Source organism: Phocoena phocoena, chromosome 1 (assembly GCF_963924675.1).
Source record: "Phocoena phocoena chromosome 1, mPhoPho1.1, whole genome shotgun sequence".
In the NCBI taxonomy this organism is placed as follows: Eukaryota; Metazoa; Chordata; class Mammalia; order Artiodactyla; family Phocoenidae; genus Phocoena; species Phocoena phocoena.
In genome coordinates, this window is record NC_089219.1 from 6,787,786 (window position 1) to 6,803,735 (window position 15,950).

Below are 15,950 nucleotides of genomic sequence, written 5' to 3' on the forward strand. Positions count from 1 at the left end.
TGAAGCCCACGCGCCTAGAGCCTGTGCTCTCCAACAAGAGAAGCCACCGCAATGAGAAGCCCGTGCACCGCAACAAAGAGTAGCCCCTGCGCGCCACAACTAGAGAAAGCCCGCGTGCAGCAATGAAGACCCAACACAGCCAAAAATAAATTAAAATAATAATAATAATAAAATAAAACTCATTGGCCAAATTTGGAGGTTGCCAGGGAAACCACTTATTATTCTGTAAATCGGCAAATAGAGGGGGAGACTCAAGTATTTGTCCTGCTTTTCCTGTCCAAATTGTATTTCAAAGTACAGTAGCCTCATAGTTGGTTGCTTTTGTTTCCTGTGGCTGCTATAGCAAATGACCACAAACTGCATGGCTTAAAAGAACAGAAATGTATTTTTTCATAGTTCTGGAAGCTATAAATCTGAAATCAAGGTGTGGACAGGGCCACGCTCCCCCCCAAGGCCTCCAGGAGAGAATCCTTCCTGCCTCTTCTAGCTCCTGGTGGCTTCAGGTATCCCTTGGCTTGTGGCTGCATCCCTCCAGTCTCTGCCTCCGTCTTCACCTCACCTCCTCCTCGTCTCTGTGTCTGTGTCCCTCTGTCTTTCTCTTATTACACTTGTCATTGGATTTAGGGTCCATCTCAATAACCCAGGACAATCTCATCTCAAAACCCTTCACTTAATTATATCCGTGAAGATCCTTTTTTCCAATAAGTTCACGTCTACAGTTTCTAGATGGACGTATCTTTTTGGTAGGCTGCCATCCAACCCACCGCACGCGGTGAAAGGAAGCTCTTCCTGGAGCAGTTCCAGCTATTAAGTTCAGAAAGAATCATCTTGCAACTGAATGAACAAATGGGCCCAAGACCTGATTATCACTGGTCCCTAACACCAGCAGATGGAAGGTTGACGGGGTCTTCATACCATGGATTTAAGGACATTTAGCAGGGTTAACGCCGCTTGACATGGAACAAGCTGACATTCTGGGCGTCTTGGAGTACCCAGCACTGCCCATGAGGACCAGTGGCAAAGAGAATTTTTTTTTTTTGAACCTGGATGTAATTAAGGCTTTAACTATAGCAAGCAGTTTTCAGGAAATTCAGAGGATAGAAGAACGTGTATTCACCAAGAAGATATAAGCTCCGTGACGACGAACTCCAAGGACCTCAGAGGAGTATCTGGTGCATAAAGGTGCTCAATGAAAAAGTGCTGAATGAATGAGTCCAGACTGTATAAACAAATCCTAAAAATCAGTAAGAAAAAAGACCAGCAACCCCAGACCAAATCAGAAAAGGGGATGAACTGACAATTTACAGAGAGAGAAAATGGGAAGGATCCATAAACACGTGAAGAGTCTCAATCTCACTAGTAATTAAGGTAATAAACATGAAAACCTTAATGCGATACCATTTCACACCCCAGATTGGGATCTGACAATACCACGTGCTGCTGAGGTTGTGGAGCAAACTTCCTCCTGCTGGTGGGGGTGTGAGCTGCTCCAACAGCTCTGAAAGCACTTGGATGATACTTGCAAAATGTGCATATCCTATGACCCAGAAACCCCACTCCTAGGGGTTTACCTTAGAGAAACTTGCGTATATGCACAAGAAACAAAAGTGTTCGCAGCAGCGTTACTTGTAATTGAAAAATAGGGGAAATATTTGTTAACAGGATCACGTAAAACAACATACTGGGCAGCAGTAAAGAATGAATGAACCAGAACTACACCTACCAGCACGGTAGAAAGTCACAAGCAACAAAATAAGTAGCAGGAAAAATACAGTGTTGTATTATTTGTAAAAGCTGAACAATAACAAGAGAATTATATACCTACGTGATTTTAAGGTGTATTTAATAATACACAGTAAAGGTGATTCATAGGAAAAACTCCAAATTCAGAAGGTTACTGAATGCACAGTGAGGCCAAACAAACCGAAACGTCAGAGTTTGGAGCAGAGAAAGATTTGTTGCAGGGCCATGCAAGGAGAATGGGGGACTCGTGCTCCCAAGGCCCTGAACTCCCAAGGGTTTCAGCAAAGCATTTTAAAAGGCAGGGTGAGGGAGGGGCATTGCTGGTCTTGCAGACTTCTTGGTGTTGGAATCCTTTGTTCTTGCCGCCTTCCACGTGGGTCAGGTCACGATGTTCCTGTAAACCTCCAACAAGACAGATGCTATTCTCTGTTCTGCAACTTTTTATCTGTGTATGAATGGAAGTGTTATACCCTTAAAGGTCAGAGCCTTGAGAATAGGCTATCCTATATACTTCAGGCTATAGGCAACATTCTTAAATGGAAGCAAAAGTACTAGAATACAAAGGTTAAAGTAAAAGACACAGATTTAATATGGAGTCAGATTTGTTCTTCCCTATTACAAGAGTAGTGGCTGCATCCAGCATGGGGAGGGAGGGGTGGGAAGAAACAGCCCTCAATTGTGTCTGTAATGACATTGCTTAAAATGGGTGGTGGATACCTGGCTGGTCATTACTCTTTGTTAATTACTATTTATTCCTTTTAAAATATGGAATCACTTTCCTACTCAAAACCCTCTAATGGTTTCCCATTACACTTTGAATCAATTCCAAAGCCCTAATTTTGGTCTACATCATTTGGCTCCTGGCTACTCCCTGGACAGCTTCTGTTACCACTTTCCCTTTTGCTCACTGAGCTCTGGCCATACCAGACATACCAAATATGGTCCAGCCTCAGCGCCTTTGCATATGCTATTCTCCCTGCATTGAATGCAGGGCATAGGCTCTTACTCTTTCTTGCTATGCTTCTCTACTCACATCTCCACAAAAGCCACCAGACCAGCTTTTGCTTTACCCTAGAGATTGACAATGAGCTTGAGATGACCCTGGCTCTCTTATGAAGCACTGCAGTGGGCTGCTTCTTCACCCTCCTGCCCTGAACTATGATACCAGGGTTGGGCCCATTGCCGTGTGGTCATTTAGGGCAGGCGCATCTGTGGATGGGGGAAGAGGTTGTAAAATGACTCTGGACAAGATGTGTCATGCAGAAGGGGGGGCACTGTCATTGCGGGTAGAATCGTGGTGGTCTCCAGGGTCCTCTCCAATGAACCCCTGGGCTGGATGAGCCACGCGCTCTCTGCAGCCTCCCTGGGCCACCAGCAAATTGAGACATTGCTCTGGGGAGACACACAACTCCAAATACAAGGTGTGAGGCTGGTGGAGGCTTTGGGATGAGCTAGGCAGGAATCAGACTCGGCATTGACCCAGCTTCTAGGGACATTTTAATTACATAAAATTAAAACTCACTCACATTTATGTTGTGCTTCAAAAGTTACCAAAAGTTCCCACAGACCTTATTGAAAGGCTGAAAATGAAAGTTTCTAATCATCAATTGATATTTTTATAACTTTTATAGAAACTATAAATACTACTGTTTAATCGTATTATTACTTACTGTTAATTTATGATGCTAACTTTTCACTATTACAAACGACACAGTAGGAATTTGGATGAATTTAGTTTAAAAACTAAAAAAAAACCAACTAAGACAACAAAACTCCCCAGAACACCCGACACCCAAGGAAAAGAATAAAATGGCTTCAGGTGGTATCAATCTGCGGCTAATGTTATTTCTCTAGATTGTCACTGTGAACACTTTTTAAACTGAATTGCTGTCAATTTTGTTTTCCAAAAGTTTTCTCCTGGGAGCCGCTGAGGATGGAGAACACATCCTCTCCCGGTGAAAGCAGAAAGAATCTGCTTTTTAAACAGCCTTAAAAACAGCTGCTGGTTGTCAGTGGGAAGAAAGTCACCTGGCCGACTGCCCCCCTCAAGGGCAAGGCTGGGTCCCCCGGGAGCAGAAGCTGGGAAGACCACCCCCCTTAGCGGGCCCTGGGATTTCAGAATTCCCAAACTGGTTTCTGTGAGTTCGTGGTTCTCGAGAAAAGTTTTGAGAAACAAAATATCCCTTAGAAACGGCCCCTTAGCTGTTCCATGGTGTTCTCAGCTGATGTTCCTCTCTCACCAATGCCAGAAATTTCCCCAAAGGCCTTCCGTGTCGGTGCCATCTTGTGAAAAACTAAGTAAAGCAAAGGTGTTTGTGGAGGACGGATTAGAGGGCTGAGTGGACGGGCTGCGTTTGCAGGGAAGCTGCTGCCCTCCAGTGGCCACTCTGAGGATGGCGAGGTCCGTGCCCAGGAGACCTTGGCTATCCCGTCCACCCCTCCCGTCTTTCTTATTGGTAAACTGGGATACACAGGACCCTTAAAGGTCTCCCGTAAGTTACAGGCATGTCAGGGACAAACAACACAATGCATGTTCCTGGACTACCATCCTTTCTCACACAATAAGACGTGGGATTGCTCTGGGCTATGGTCCCTCTTGCCTCTATGTCCTGCTTTTAGAATTTCAAAGCACTGTCACCCTGGATGATAGATACCCAACCGTTCCCATCTACCCTCTTGTCACCTGGGGGGCCACCTCCCCTGCCCCCGCTGAATGGACAAGGCTGGCCACTCAGATGCCCCCTCTCACGCCTGAGTTAGCGACTTGAGGCCCAGCTGACATGAGGCCGTGCAGAGGGGCCCAGGACTGGCACCTGGTAACCCCACACCTCACATAAGTGGATGTTGGAGGAGCAGACACCCTGCCCTCCCAGTGACAGCTGTGTCCAGAAAGGAGGAGGCAGGTGCTGGAGAGCAGCAGAGAAGGACCTCCAGGCCTCAGAGAGGGGGTCAGTGTGGCTGAGGTGGGGGGTGATGATGACCTGCTGGTGACCACTGGTATGGGCTGTACTTCCTGCCCTTGGAAATCCTGCCACCCGCCCCCCCAAGGTCTTGACTGAGCGAGTATGATTGCATTTTTGTTTTCCACAAACACACAATCCCCAACTAAGACACAACACGCCTTATTTTGTTGGAGCCTCTGAAGCAACCAGGGATGCTGGAGGGCCTGGTTTATTTCCAGTTGAAGAAACTGGGACAAGAGAGTGTGCTCTGACACACAGCATCTTAGCAGGGAAGCGCGAACTTGAAGTTCTGGGCTGCAAGCACTTTCTCATTGACCGGTTGGACTGTTGGAACTGACTTAGGGAACAAATCAGGAAGAGGCATGGTGTTCATTCTCCGGGGGGCAGCTCAGCAGCCTCAGCTCCACCGAGGAAGACCCCTAGGCTGAGTTTTAGGGTGTCAGGACCCCAGCATCTCCCAGAAACATGGTAAATGTCCCGTTGGCCCCTGCTCCAGAGTTCCCCACCCCACTGCTGATAGCTCCTGGGGGTGGAAGCTGAGGGAGAGAGAGGCCCCCCACTGCTCCAGGGTGGGCTGCTCAAGCACTGGCCCCTCTTTCAGGGGGGACATGGGAGAAACCAGCTGATCACATCCTTCTTAGAGGCAGACACACGTGGGCCAACAGAGCCATCATTAGGCCCTGGATCAAAAATACCAGATGGGACCACTAGCCTTTGTCAAGAATGAAAGGACCCACCATCCACGGAAGGGTCCCCTGAGGCAGTGCCCCCTCCTCACGTACAACAAGGAGGGTGTCATATGTGCTTCTCACTCCGTCACCCCCTCTCCACCTGGTGAGCTCCACTTCACCCTTCAGGGTGCAGTATTCATACCCACGAGATAGGGCACCCATATCATGCACGTTTAAGAGCAAGGAACAGAGGTGAGGAGGTTAGGCAATTTGCTCCAGGTGCCTCGGGTACCAAATGGCAGAGCAAGATCTAGAGCCAGGCCTCCTGTTTCTTAGGTTAGTTTTTTCCTACTCATTTCCCACTTGAGGAGAAACCACAGGGCTCCTGTCAGAAGTTTATACCATCAGAGATTAAAAATCCTTTATCGTCAACATGCTTCTCTTTGAATCCCCAAATGTGCTATCGAGCACTTGAAATGTGGCTGGTGCAAATTGAGATGTCCTGGGATTTCACTGACTGAGCATAAAAAATGTCAAAATATCTCATTAATAATTATTTTTATGTTGGTTACATGTTGAAATAATGTTTTAGATATGTTGGATTAAACCTAGAATATCATTAAGACTAAAAAAAAAAAACACAAGCTTCTCTTTGAAAATGAAAACACTACAGGGAGTTCATAGATTAGGCTGTTACCAGTTGTTTAAATCTTAGTGTGAATTAAATGGCACAGCTCAAGCCCAGTAAATATTTGCAAGGTGAAGGACTGTGATACTTTTCCTTTGGGTTTAGAATGGTGTTTTTCTTTGTTTGTTTTTGTTTTTTTTTTGCGGTACTCGGGCCTCTCACTGTTGTGGCCTCTCCCGTTGCGGAGCACAGACTCCGGACGCGCAGGCTCAGCGGCCATGGCTCACGGGCCCAGCCACTCCACGGCATGTGGGATCTTCCCGGACTGGGGCACGAACCCGTGGTCCCCTGCATCGGCATGCGGACTCTCAACCACTGCGCCACCAGGGAAGCCCCAGAATGGTGTTTTTTTCTTTTTTTCTTTTAAAGAGGTTCATAGAATGCATTTAAAAAAAATTAATTAATTAATTTACTTATGGCTGTGTTGGGTCTTCGTTTATGTGCGAGGGCTTTCTCTAGTTGTGGCAAGCCGGGGGCACTCTTCATCGCCGTGCGTGGGCCTCTCACTATCGCGGCCTCTGTTGTTGCGGAGCACAGGCTCCAGACGCGCAGGCTCAGTAATTGTGGCTCACGAGCCCAGTTGCTCCGCGGCATGTGGGATCCTCTCAGACCAGGGCTCGAACCCGTGTCCCCTGCATTGACAGGTGGACTCTCAACCACTGCGCCACCAGGGAAGCCCCAGAATGGTGGTTTTGATGAGGATGAAGAGGTGGGAGTAATTTGGAGTGTCACAGGCTGCTGGAGGGCTAGGATTGATTGCGTGAGGGCCTGAGGTTGTTGGCTTGAGGGTTCATGGATACAGTGATGAAAGAGGGTCTGGAAGGTGAGAAGGCGTTGGAAACTATTTTCTCTGTGGTGACCCATGGTCTATCGTCCAAGCCAAGGGTTTAAAGGGCTTCAGAACTGAGCCAAAGGAACCTCCACCTGAGCCTGGTGGGCCGTGAGGCCACCGTACTGAGCCTCATCTCCTTACTGGGCTCTGGATCTGAATCTAGGAACCTCTGGGGCCACAGAAGAAGGTTTGCTAGGGCATCAGTGGGGCTGTTCCTGGAAGGATGGTGGTGGTAGGGGAGGTACAAAGTGAAATGGTTATGAAGACACAGCCAAGGTCAGACAGCTCAGGGGCCAAGCTCTGTGGGCAGAGGCAGGACTGTCTGTGGCTGAGGGGGCATGGCCTGGGACCTCTGAGAGCCCTGAGTGCATGGATAAACCTGTGGATCCCACCCTCCATCACAGGAAGAAGGAACCACACCGGGGATTTTGAGCACCTATATGGGCCTCAGGGGGTCTGTGGGCATTGTTAGTAAAATAAAATTAGGATGTAAGTCTTCCAAATGTGTATATAAAAATAAGCAAAGTTAATCAATATAGCAAAAGAATGGAAATTGAAAAAAGAAAATAGCAAGAACATATAAGAAGCAAAACATAAAATAAGACGCCAAAGAGCAAAACGTTGATTATAACAAATATAAATGGATTAAACTCTGATATTCAAGGGCAAAGACTCTCAGATTAGATCAAAGAACAAAAAAATCTAGAGCATGTCTAAAACATAAGACACAGAGAGGTTAAAAATACAGGGGTGAGCACTTACATACCAGGCAAATGCAAACAGAAAGCAAGTCTTGGTTACCTGAATGTAGAATTCAAGATTAAAAAGTATGAAATATAAGTTGAAAGAGTAGCTATAGCGTATATTTGAGATGTTGTGGTGTGATCAAGTTGGTGTTTCAATAGCACTGGCTGAGGGTGCCAGGAATACCCATTCCTGACCCAGAGCCCCCTTCCTTAGAGGTCTCTGTGAGGAGCAGCAAATTCTCTTCTTCCTCCCCAACACTCAGTCCACGTGCTTTGGGTGGGGTGGTCAGTCAGCATGCTCCATCCTTGTTGGCCACAAGGATTGTTTTCAGAGATACAGGGTTCCAAGTGGCCCAATCAAAGCCAATCCCAGAATTTGGGGGAACTCAACCACAACATGCACAAAACTAAACTCAGGGTTTTCCTCCACAAAACCCAGTATTCTTCTTGTGACCCCAAACTCTAAATGGCAGCACAATGCATCCAATGAACGATGTAAAACAAAACCAAACCAAAACAGCAAACCTTTTAAACATCTCCCTCTTCCTCACCCGCCATCCAATCCACTCCTAAGTCCCATTGATCTTATCTCCTAAATATCTCTTAACTCTCTCCGGTTACCTCTATTTTCCATTGACCCCTTTCAAGTCCATCATCCCTTCCCTGGGCTACTAAAGTAGCCTCCTCATTAGTCTCCTTATTTCCACACTTGGTTGCTCAATTCCAATCCAGCTGCTGTCAAAACAACCTTTCTAAAATGGAACTCTGACAGGGTCCAAGGGTGAGACTTGAGTGAGGGCCTTGTGTTAGGTTAGGATCATCGGGAAGGCTTGTTAAAACACAGATTCCTGGGCTCCACTCCAGAGTTTCTGATTCAGGGGGTCTGGAGGTGGGGGGTAGAATCTGTATTTGTAACAGGCTCCCAGGTCATGCTGACGTAGCACTTGAGAATTGCTAGTGTCGCTTACCTAGTTTACCAGAAGTCTGCATTGGGGTGTGGGTCTAAATCTCCAGTGACCTGTGAAGAATTTCTCTGACTTGCTTTGTTCCTTAAGAAGCTATTTCATTCAGGACTTTTGTTTTCAGAGACAGAAAACCCAAATCAAGCAGGTTTCAGCAACAAAGGAAATCTATTGGTTCACTGAACTGAAAAATTCAGGTGAAGCACAAAAAAATTCAGGCTCAGTGGGGTCCCAGCTCACACCATGTCGTCAGAACTAAGTTCATCCTCCCTCAGCCCTGCCCTCCTCCCTCTGGCCTTGTTCTCACGAAAGTGGTCCCTCACAGTGGGCGCCAGAAGCTCCAGGATTCTGTCCTCTGGGCTCAGCAACCAAGATGGAGAAGTTCCCAAGATGGAGAACTGGAATAGGGACCCCTGTCTAAAGTGCGACCCTGGGGAGAATACCTTCAGCAAAAGGGAGAGCAGGACAGAAGTCCACCCAATAAAGGGAGACAGCATCCAGGTCTCAGATCTAGGCGGAGGGTGAGAAGGTGGGCCTTGAGCAAATATTCATAAGCACCAGCTGGCCCTTCCCTGGCTTTAGGGTTCAAATTCATATTATCTGTTTGTTAAAAGGACTCAAAAATAAAAACAATAGAAAAACACATACACCCAGCTAAACCAAAAAAAAAAAAAACCAACTAGAAACTTCAATGGCCCCTCCTGGTGCCTGACAGGAGCACACACAGAAATGTTTTGGGGACAACTGCAGATATTTGAACATGGCAGAAATATTAAATGATATGAAGGGCTTACTGATATTTGAAAATTTTTTATGTGAAATAAAAGTATTTAATAAAAATATGACTTTATTTTTAAAAGATCCATAATGAGGTATTTAGGGATGAAATTCATGATGTCTGTAATTTACTTTAAAATATATCCACAAAGAAGGAGGAGAGGAAATATGGCAAATTTATAAGTGTTTTTTTAAAAAAATCATTACTGGGACGTATCTAGGAGGTTGAGGAGACTGGAGCCTTTCAAGACCTGAGAATGAGGACTAAGGGATTGTGACAGGCAGAGCGGGGAATAAGGACTGGAGTCTGGGACTCTCCTAGTTGCTCACATTCTGTGCCCTCACAGGGAAGCAAAGAGTCTAATTGCCAAGTCAGGAAAATCAGCAGGAGCCCTGACCTCTGTCCACTCCTGTTTCCAACCTTGGCCAACGGTGTTGACCCGTCCCTCTCAGAAACCAAAGCACACAGATCCTCCCCTAGCTGGTGACCTAAGCACAGGGCCAGGGCACCAGCACCCACCAGTCTGTGCACGTACAGACTGCCAGCAAGAAAAGTCTTTCAGCTCAAAGGCCTGGACCACTCTGAAGCTCCCATCGGGATGATGGGAATGATGGTGGAAATGTTCTTGATCAGCGGGGCTCCCTTTCTGGAGCGAAGGCATGACCTAGGGTCAGACTCTGGGGACAGAAGGTGGTTGAGACGGGGGTATCCCTCTTTTTTATAAATATATATTATATTATTTATTTATTTAATGGCTGCACAGGGTCTTAGTTGCAGCATGCAGACTCTTAGTTGTGGCGTGCATGCGGGATCTAGCTCCCCGACCAGGGATCGAACCTGGGCCCCCTGCATTGTAAGTGTGGAGTCTTACCCACTGGACCACCAGGGAAGTCCCAGAGACGGTGGTATCTAACTTTGACATAAAAACGCAACAAACTGAATGACAAGGGGGAATGTAATGGGTGAGCATCCTTACGGAGATGCCGGGAAGGTGTCTATGACAGGACAATGGACGGGACAAACACAAAAGTGAGGACCGTGGGGCCCACCTGCAAGGAGGAAGGTTTGGGATCAATGTAGGAGGAGCGTTTTATGGCATAAAGCTGCTGACACCAGCTGCTAACATAAATATGCACGCACTTCATGCCGGCCGCTATGCAAAGTGCTTTCAACATTGGCTTAGTTCGGGTTCCCCAGAAGCAGAGCCTGAGTCAAGCGCAAGTAGTTCATTTGGAAAGTGGAAGAAAACACGGCAAGGGAGTGGAGAAATGATCCTGGAAAGAGCAAGGAGCCCATGAAGGGTGTGTTATGGGGCCAGCTACCAACAGGAATCTGTTGCTTTAATCCCAGAAGGGACATGAGGAAACATGTAGAACACACTCAGATTGACCTGGCGGGGGTTGTGGAAACCGGAGCATCTACACACCACCTCCATCAGCCAGCGGTGCAGGGCACCCACCACCCAGCTCTTTGGGCTCACCTGGGCTCAGAAAAATGCCTTCAGGTGAAGAGAGGGAAGGCAGACATGGACATACAGTGTTAGCCAGAGCACGTGGAGGGTGTCTGCCCCCCACACGTTGACACATATAATCCTCTCACCAATCCTACAAGGCAGGTGCGAATACTATTATTATCCCCATTTTTCTGATGGGAAAATGAGACAGAGAAGTTAAGTAACTCACCCAAGTGCAGAGCCCGGAAGTCTGCCTCCAGAGTCCATGCTGGAATGGGCTGTCTTTGGAGGTAGTGAACTGCGTGTCAATGGAGGCATTCAAGAAGAGGTCCGATAACAACTGCAGGGATGTTGAACGAGGGATTCCTACTGGGGACAGGGACTAAGAGACAGCTAAGGCCCCTTTCAGTGTTGAAATCCAAGATCTTATCAAGAGGCAGGGGGAGTACCTGAAAATCTGGTCCAGACAGACAACCTAGGAGGCTCTGATGCCAGAAGATGGGGGTGGGTGGGTGGGGGCCTAGAAGAAATCTCTGCTGAATGGGTTTTCTAGTGGCCACCTGGCTCCACATCTTGAGGAGAGAACCCTGGGGGACTGCTGGAGCCCAAACCTTGCTAGCCGTGCAAACAGCCGGCTCTTCCTGATGACCAGGAGCGTGTTCGCCTCAGGCAAACTCCAATCCCACTAGCACAAGGACGGATCCACCCCACACCTCCTGGGCTCAGGGTCCTCATCTGCAAAATGATGGAGGTGATGGGACCCATCTCTGGTTCCTCTACCACCGAAGTTCTGTGATTCTGGGTTCAGATAAGGAAGTGAAGGCCAAGCTTCTAGAACAGTCCAGGCACTCTTGGCATAGCTGAGAACACCACAGTGTGAATTACAAAAAAGCCTGGATTATGGCATGATTGCAGTATAGTGAATGCTTCCTTCATTCAAGTATACAACGAATGGCAAATTAATTGTTAATCAAGTATCTATGAGAAGAGGTCCTATGAGTCCTGCTTTAATACATAATTAATTTTCAATTGCCAATATTTTCATTGTTTTTTTGTTTGTTTTTGTTTGTTTGTTTGGCTGAGCCTTGCCATTTGTGGGATCTTAGTTCCCTGACCAGGGATTGAACCCCGGCTCTCGGCAATGAGAGCTCGGGGTCCTAACCACTGGACCACCAGAGAATTCCCCAATATTTTCTTTTATGCATGAAAACGGAACTGGTATGGTTCTTTAAGAGCTAGTTTTCTTTAGAGGACTTCCCACTCCTCCCTACAAACTGCCGACCATGGCACATCAAGTCCAAGTGTAACTGAATTCCAAAGAGTGAGATCTGGCCATACGGGATTCCGTGCGGCCTCGCCCTGAGGACTTGGCTCACTCCCTTCCTTCCTGGGAACCTTGATCTGGACATCCCTCCTTATCTGCAGAGTCACGTCTTGGCAGCAACTGGGCTTACGTGTCAAGATTAGTGAGTCTGTGTAAACCAAGCAAAGTACAAGAACTATTCTTCATTCTCAAACAAGACACGAGTCAGGGGCACATGGACTGACTCGGTCTGAACCCCAAAGCTCAGAACGACACGGATGAGGCTGCACGGGGAGAGGCTGCCGCTGTTACAACTCGGAGCCATGGTTCACCTGACCTCGAATTAAACCCAGTCAACAAGCATTTATTGAACACCTGCTAGAAGTGCTGAGTATGGTCAAGACTTTGCTCTCAAAGGCCGATCCATCTCCACGGGGTGGACAACAGAGGGGCTGCTGTTCCCATGCAGCTGACAAGGGGAAGAAATCCCGAGGAATTCAAGGACTTGCTTTAGGGTCAGGATGTCTATGGCAAAGTGGACTTTAGACCTCCTGATTTTCAAGCCCAACTCCCCATCACATGCACAATCTCCAAGAGACAGCATGGTTTACTAATGTGAATTTTGAAAATGTTTTTATTAGCCATTTTATTTCTTATTTAAAATGCACAATCTGATGTTTTGACATCTGTACACATCCATGATATTATCCCCACAGTGAAGATAGCGAACATTTCCATCATTCCCAAATTTCTTCCAAGCAACCACTGATCTGTTTTCTGTCGCTATAGATTAGTTTGCATTTCCTACAATTTTACATAAGTGAAATAATATAGGATATACTTTTCTGTCTGGCTTCTTTCATTCAGCAGAATTACTTTGAGATTCATGCATACTGTAGCATGTGTCAGCAGTCATATCTTTCTATTGCTGCATAGTATTTGACTGTATGGATATACCACAGTTTGTTTATCCATTCACCTAGGGATGCACTTTGATACTGTGTCCAGTTTTGGGCCATTACAAATAAACCTGCTATGCACATTTGTGTACAAGCCTTTGTATGGACATATGCTTTAATTTCTTTGGGTAAATACCTAGGAGGGAATGCTGGATCGTATGGTAGATGTATGTTTAACTTTGGAAGAGATTGGCAAACTGTCTTTGAAAGTAGCTGTACCATTTGCATTCCTAACAGCAGTGTACCAGCAAGAGTTTCTCCACATCCCTGTCAATACTTGATGTAGTTGGTCTTTTTAATTTTAGGCATTCTGAGAGGTAGGTAGAGGTATCTCATTGTGGTTTTAATTTGCATTTCCCTAATTACTAATAATTTAAGCATCTTTTCATGTGCTTACTTACCATCACATGCCTTCTTTGGGGAAGTGTTTATTCAAATCTTCTGCCCATTTAAAAAATGGAGTTGTTTGTTTTCTTATTATTGAGTTTTGAGAGTTCTTTATACATTATACTTCTAGATATAAGTCTTTCTCAGAGATATGATTTGCAAATACTTGTCTTGTCTCTTCATTTTCATAACAGTGCCTTACAAATAGCAGAAATTCTTAATTTTGTCCAAGTCCAATTTATCAACATTTTCTTGTATGGATTGTGCTTTGGGTGTTGTTTTATGCAACTCAAGCTCACAAATATTTATCTCTTATGTTCTATTCTAGAAGTTTAATTTAGGCCCATCATCCATTTTGAGTTAATTTTTATATATGATGTGAAGTATGGATAAAAGTTCTTCTTCTTCTTTTTTATTTTTTGCATGTGGATGTAGTTGCACCAGAACATTTGTTAGAAATACTACCCTGTCACCATTCAATTGCTTTGGTCAAAAATCAGTTGTCTATATCTAAATCCATTTTGATTACTGTAGCTTTATAATAATTTTGACATCAGGTAATATTAGTCCTCCAACTTCATCTTTCTCAAAGTTGTTTTGGTAATTCTAGCTTCTTTGCATTTCCACATAAACTGTAGAAGCAGCTTGTCAATTTCTATGCCCCCCCAAGACGTCCTGCTGGGATTTTGATTGGAATTGTGTTGAATCTATAGATCAACTTGGGGAGGATTAAGCCAACCTTGTGTTCCTAAAATAAATCCCACCTGGACAGGATATATTATTGTCCTTATAACACTTTACTATATTCTATTTAAAGTTGGTTAATAATTTTCCTATCTATGCTTATGAGGGTGTTGGTCTGTAGTTTTCTGTCTCTAGTTTGGTTTTGGTATCTGAGTAATGATAGTTTCTAAAGTGATTTAAGAAGTATTCCTTCCTCTTAATTTTCTGGAAGAGTTTGTGTCACATTGGTATTATTTCTTCCTTAAATGTTTGGTAGAATTCACCAGTAAGTCCATCTGGGACTGGAGTTTCCTTTGTGGGGAGGTTTTTAACCATGAGTTCAATTTCTTTAGTTGATGGAGGACTATACAGGTTATCTATTTCTTATTGTGTGGCCTTTGGCACTTAGTATCTTTTGAGGAGCTTGTCTACTTCATCTAAGTTGCCAAATTATTGTCATAAAACTGTTCATAATATTCCCTTCTTATCCCATCATCTTGCTGTATTCTATTGGGTAGAAGCGAGTCACATTTATCCAGGCTCAGACTACACGTCCACTCCTACCAATGACAAATGCACCAGACCATGTTCTATTTTACTCCAGAGGCAGCTAATGTGTTTGGATGACCCTGGGCTCACTTGGCCAACATTGTGGTGGGTGTCTCCTTTATTGTTTTGCTCTTGTACCACCAACTGGGCCCAGCACCATGAGACCTGGTCTTCCACTTCAGGACAGGCTTATCTGTGGCTCATGGGCAAGGCTGGTGGAGAAGACCTCTAGATGGGGTATGTGATCTAGGAGGGAGGAATCATCATTCTGGGGGAGAATCCTGGTGAGCTCCTGTATGAAATATCCAGGCTGGATGAGCCACAGGACCTGCTGGGGCCACATCTTGAACCTCCTGAAGATTCAGTCACTGCCACAGGGCATTGGACACATCCTGGTAAAGAGAAAGAGGCCTGCGGGGGGTTGCGTTCTGGGATGAGTGTGCCGGGGGGCTCGGCTAACAGATAGGTTATAATAGTAATCATAAAAATAACCCCTGACATTTGTAAAATGCTTCTTAACTTACCAAGCGTTTCCACCTGGTTTATATGAGGCAAGAATGATCAGCCTTAACTCAGGGATGCAGAAACTGAAGCTAAACAAGATTAACTTACTTGACAAAGGACCAGAATAGGCAAAAATGTTGGAGCCCCAAAAAAGATCTTAAGATGGTTTTAAACGATTTCTGTAAATTTTTTGACATGCCTCTGTTCAAAAGTTGCAGTCTGATTCCACCCACCCTCAGTGTGGGCTGGAATTAGTGACTAGATTCTAAAGAACAGAACGTGGCAGAACTGATGCTATCTATGTGATGTTCAGAGCTAGGGGTGTGAGTGTGTATACCATTTTGTTTCTCTCTCTCCTCCCCCTGCACGCAGGAATCCAGCTACCAAGGTATGAGGAAGCCCAGATCATGCGTCAGTTTCAGCCAGCATCAACCATCACAAATGCGAGTGAACAACTCCTGCAATCTGTAAACGCTGACCAGGATTAGCCCTGCAACCTACAGCCACAGAGAGAGAGGAAGCCGCCCCAGGAAGGCGATGGAATCCAGAGCCTTGGTTTCTAGTTCTTCGATTCTCTGAAACTTTGATCAGGATTCAGCCTCCATATCAAATGCTGAACTTGAAAACTTTTACTTTAAAAAAGTGTGCATCCACCATTTGAGTTCTGATGCTGATGTAGAATCGGAGAA

At 45.6% G+C, this 15,950-nt stretch overlaps 1 non-coding gene across 1 annotated transcript; it reads right to left on the minus strand.

Moving 5' to 3' along the window:
* Positions 1–10,199: 10,199 nt before the first annotated feature.
* On the minus strand, positions 10,200–10,272 carry TRNAV-UAC (transfer RNA valine (anticodon UAC)). The gene has a single exon. It is a non-coding gene; the product is annotated as a tRNA-Val (tRNA).
* Positions 10,273–15,950: the final 5,678 nt, after the last annotated feature.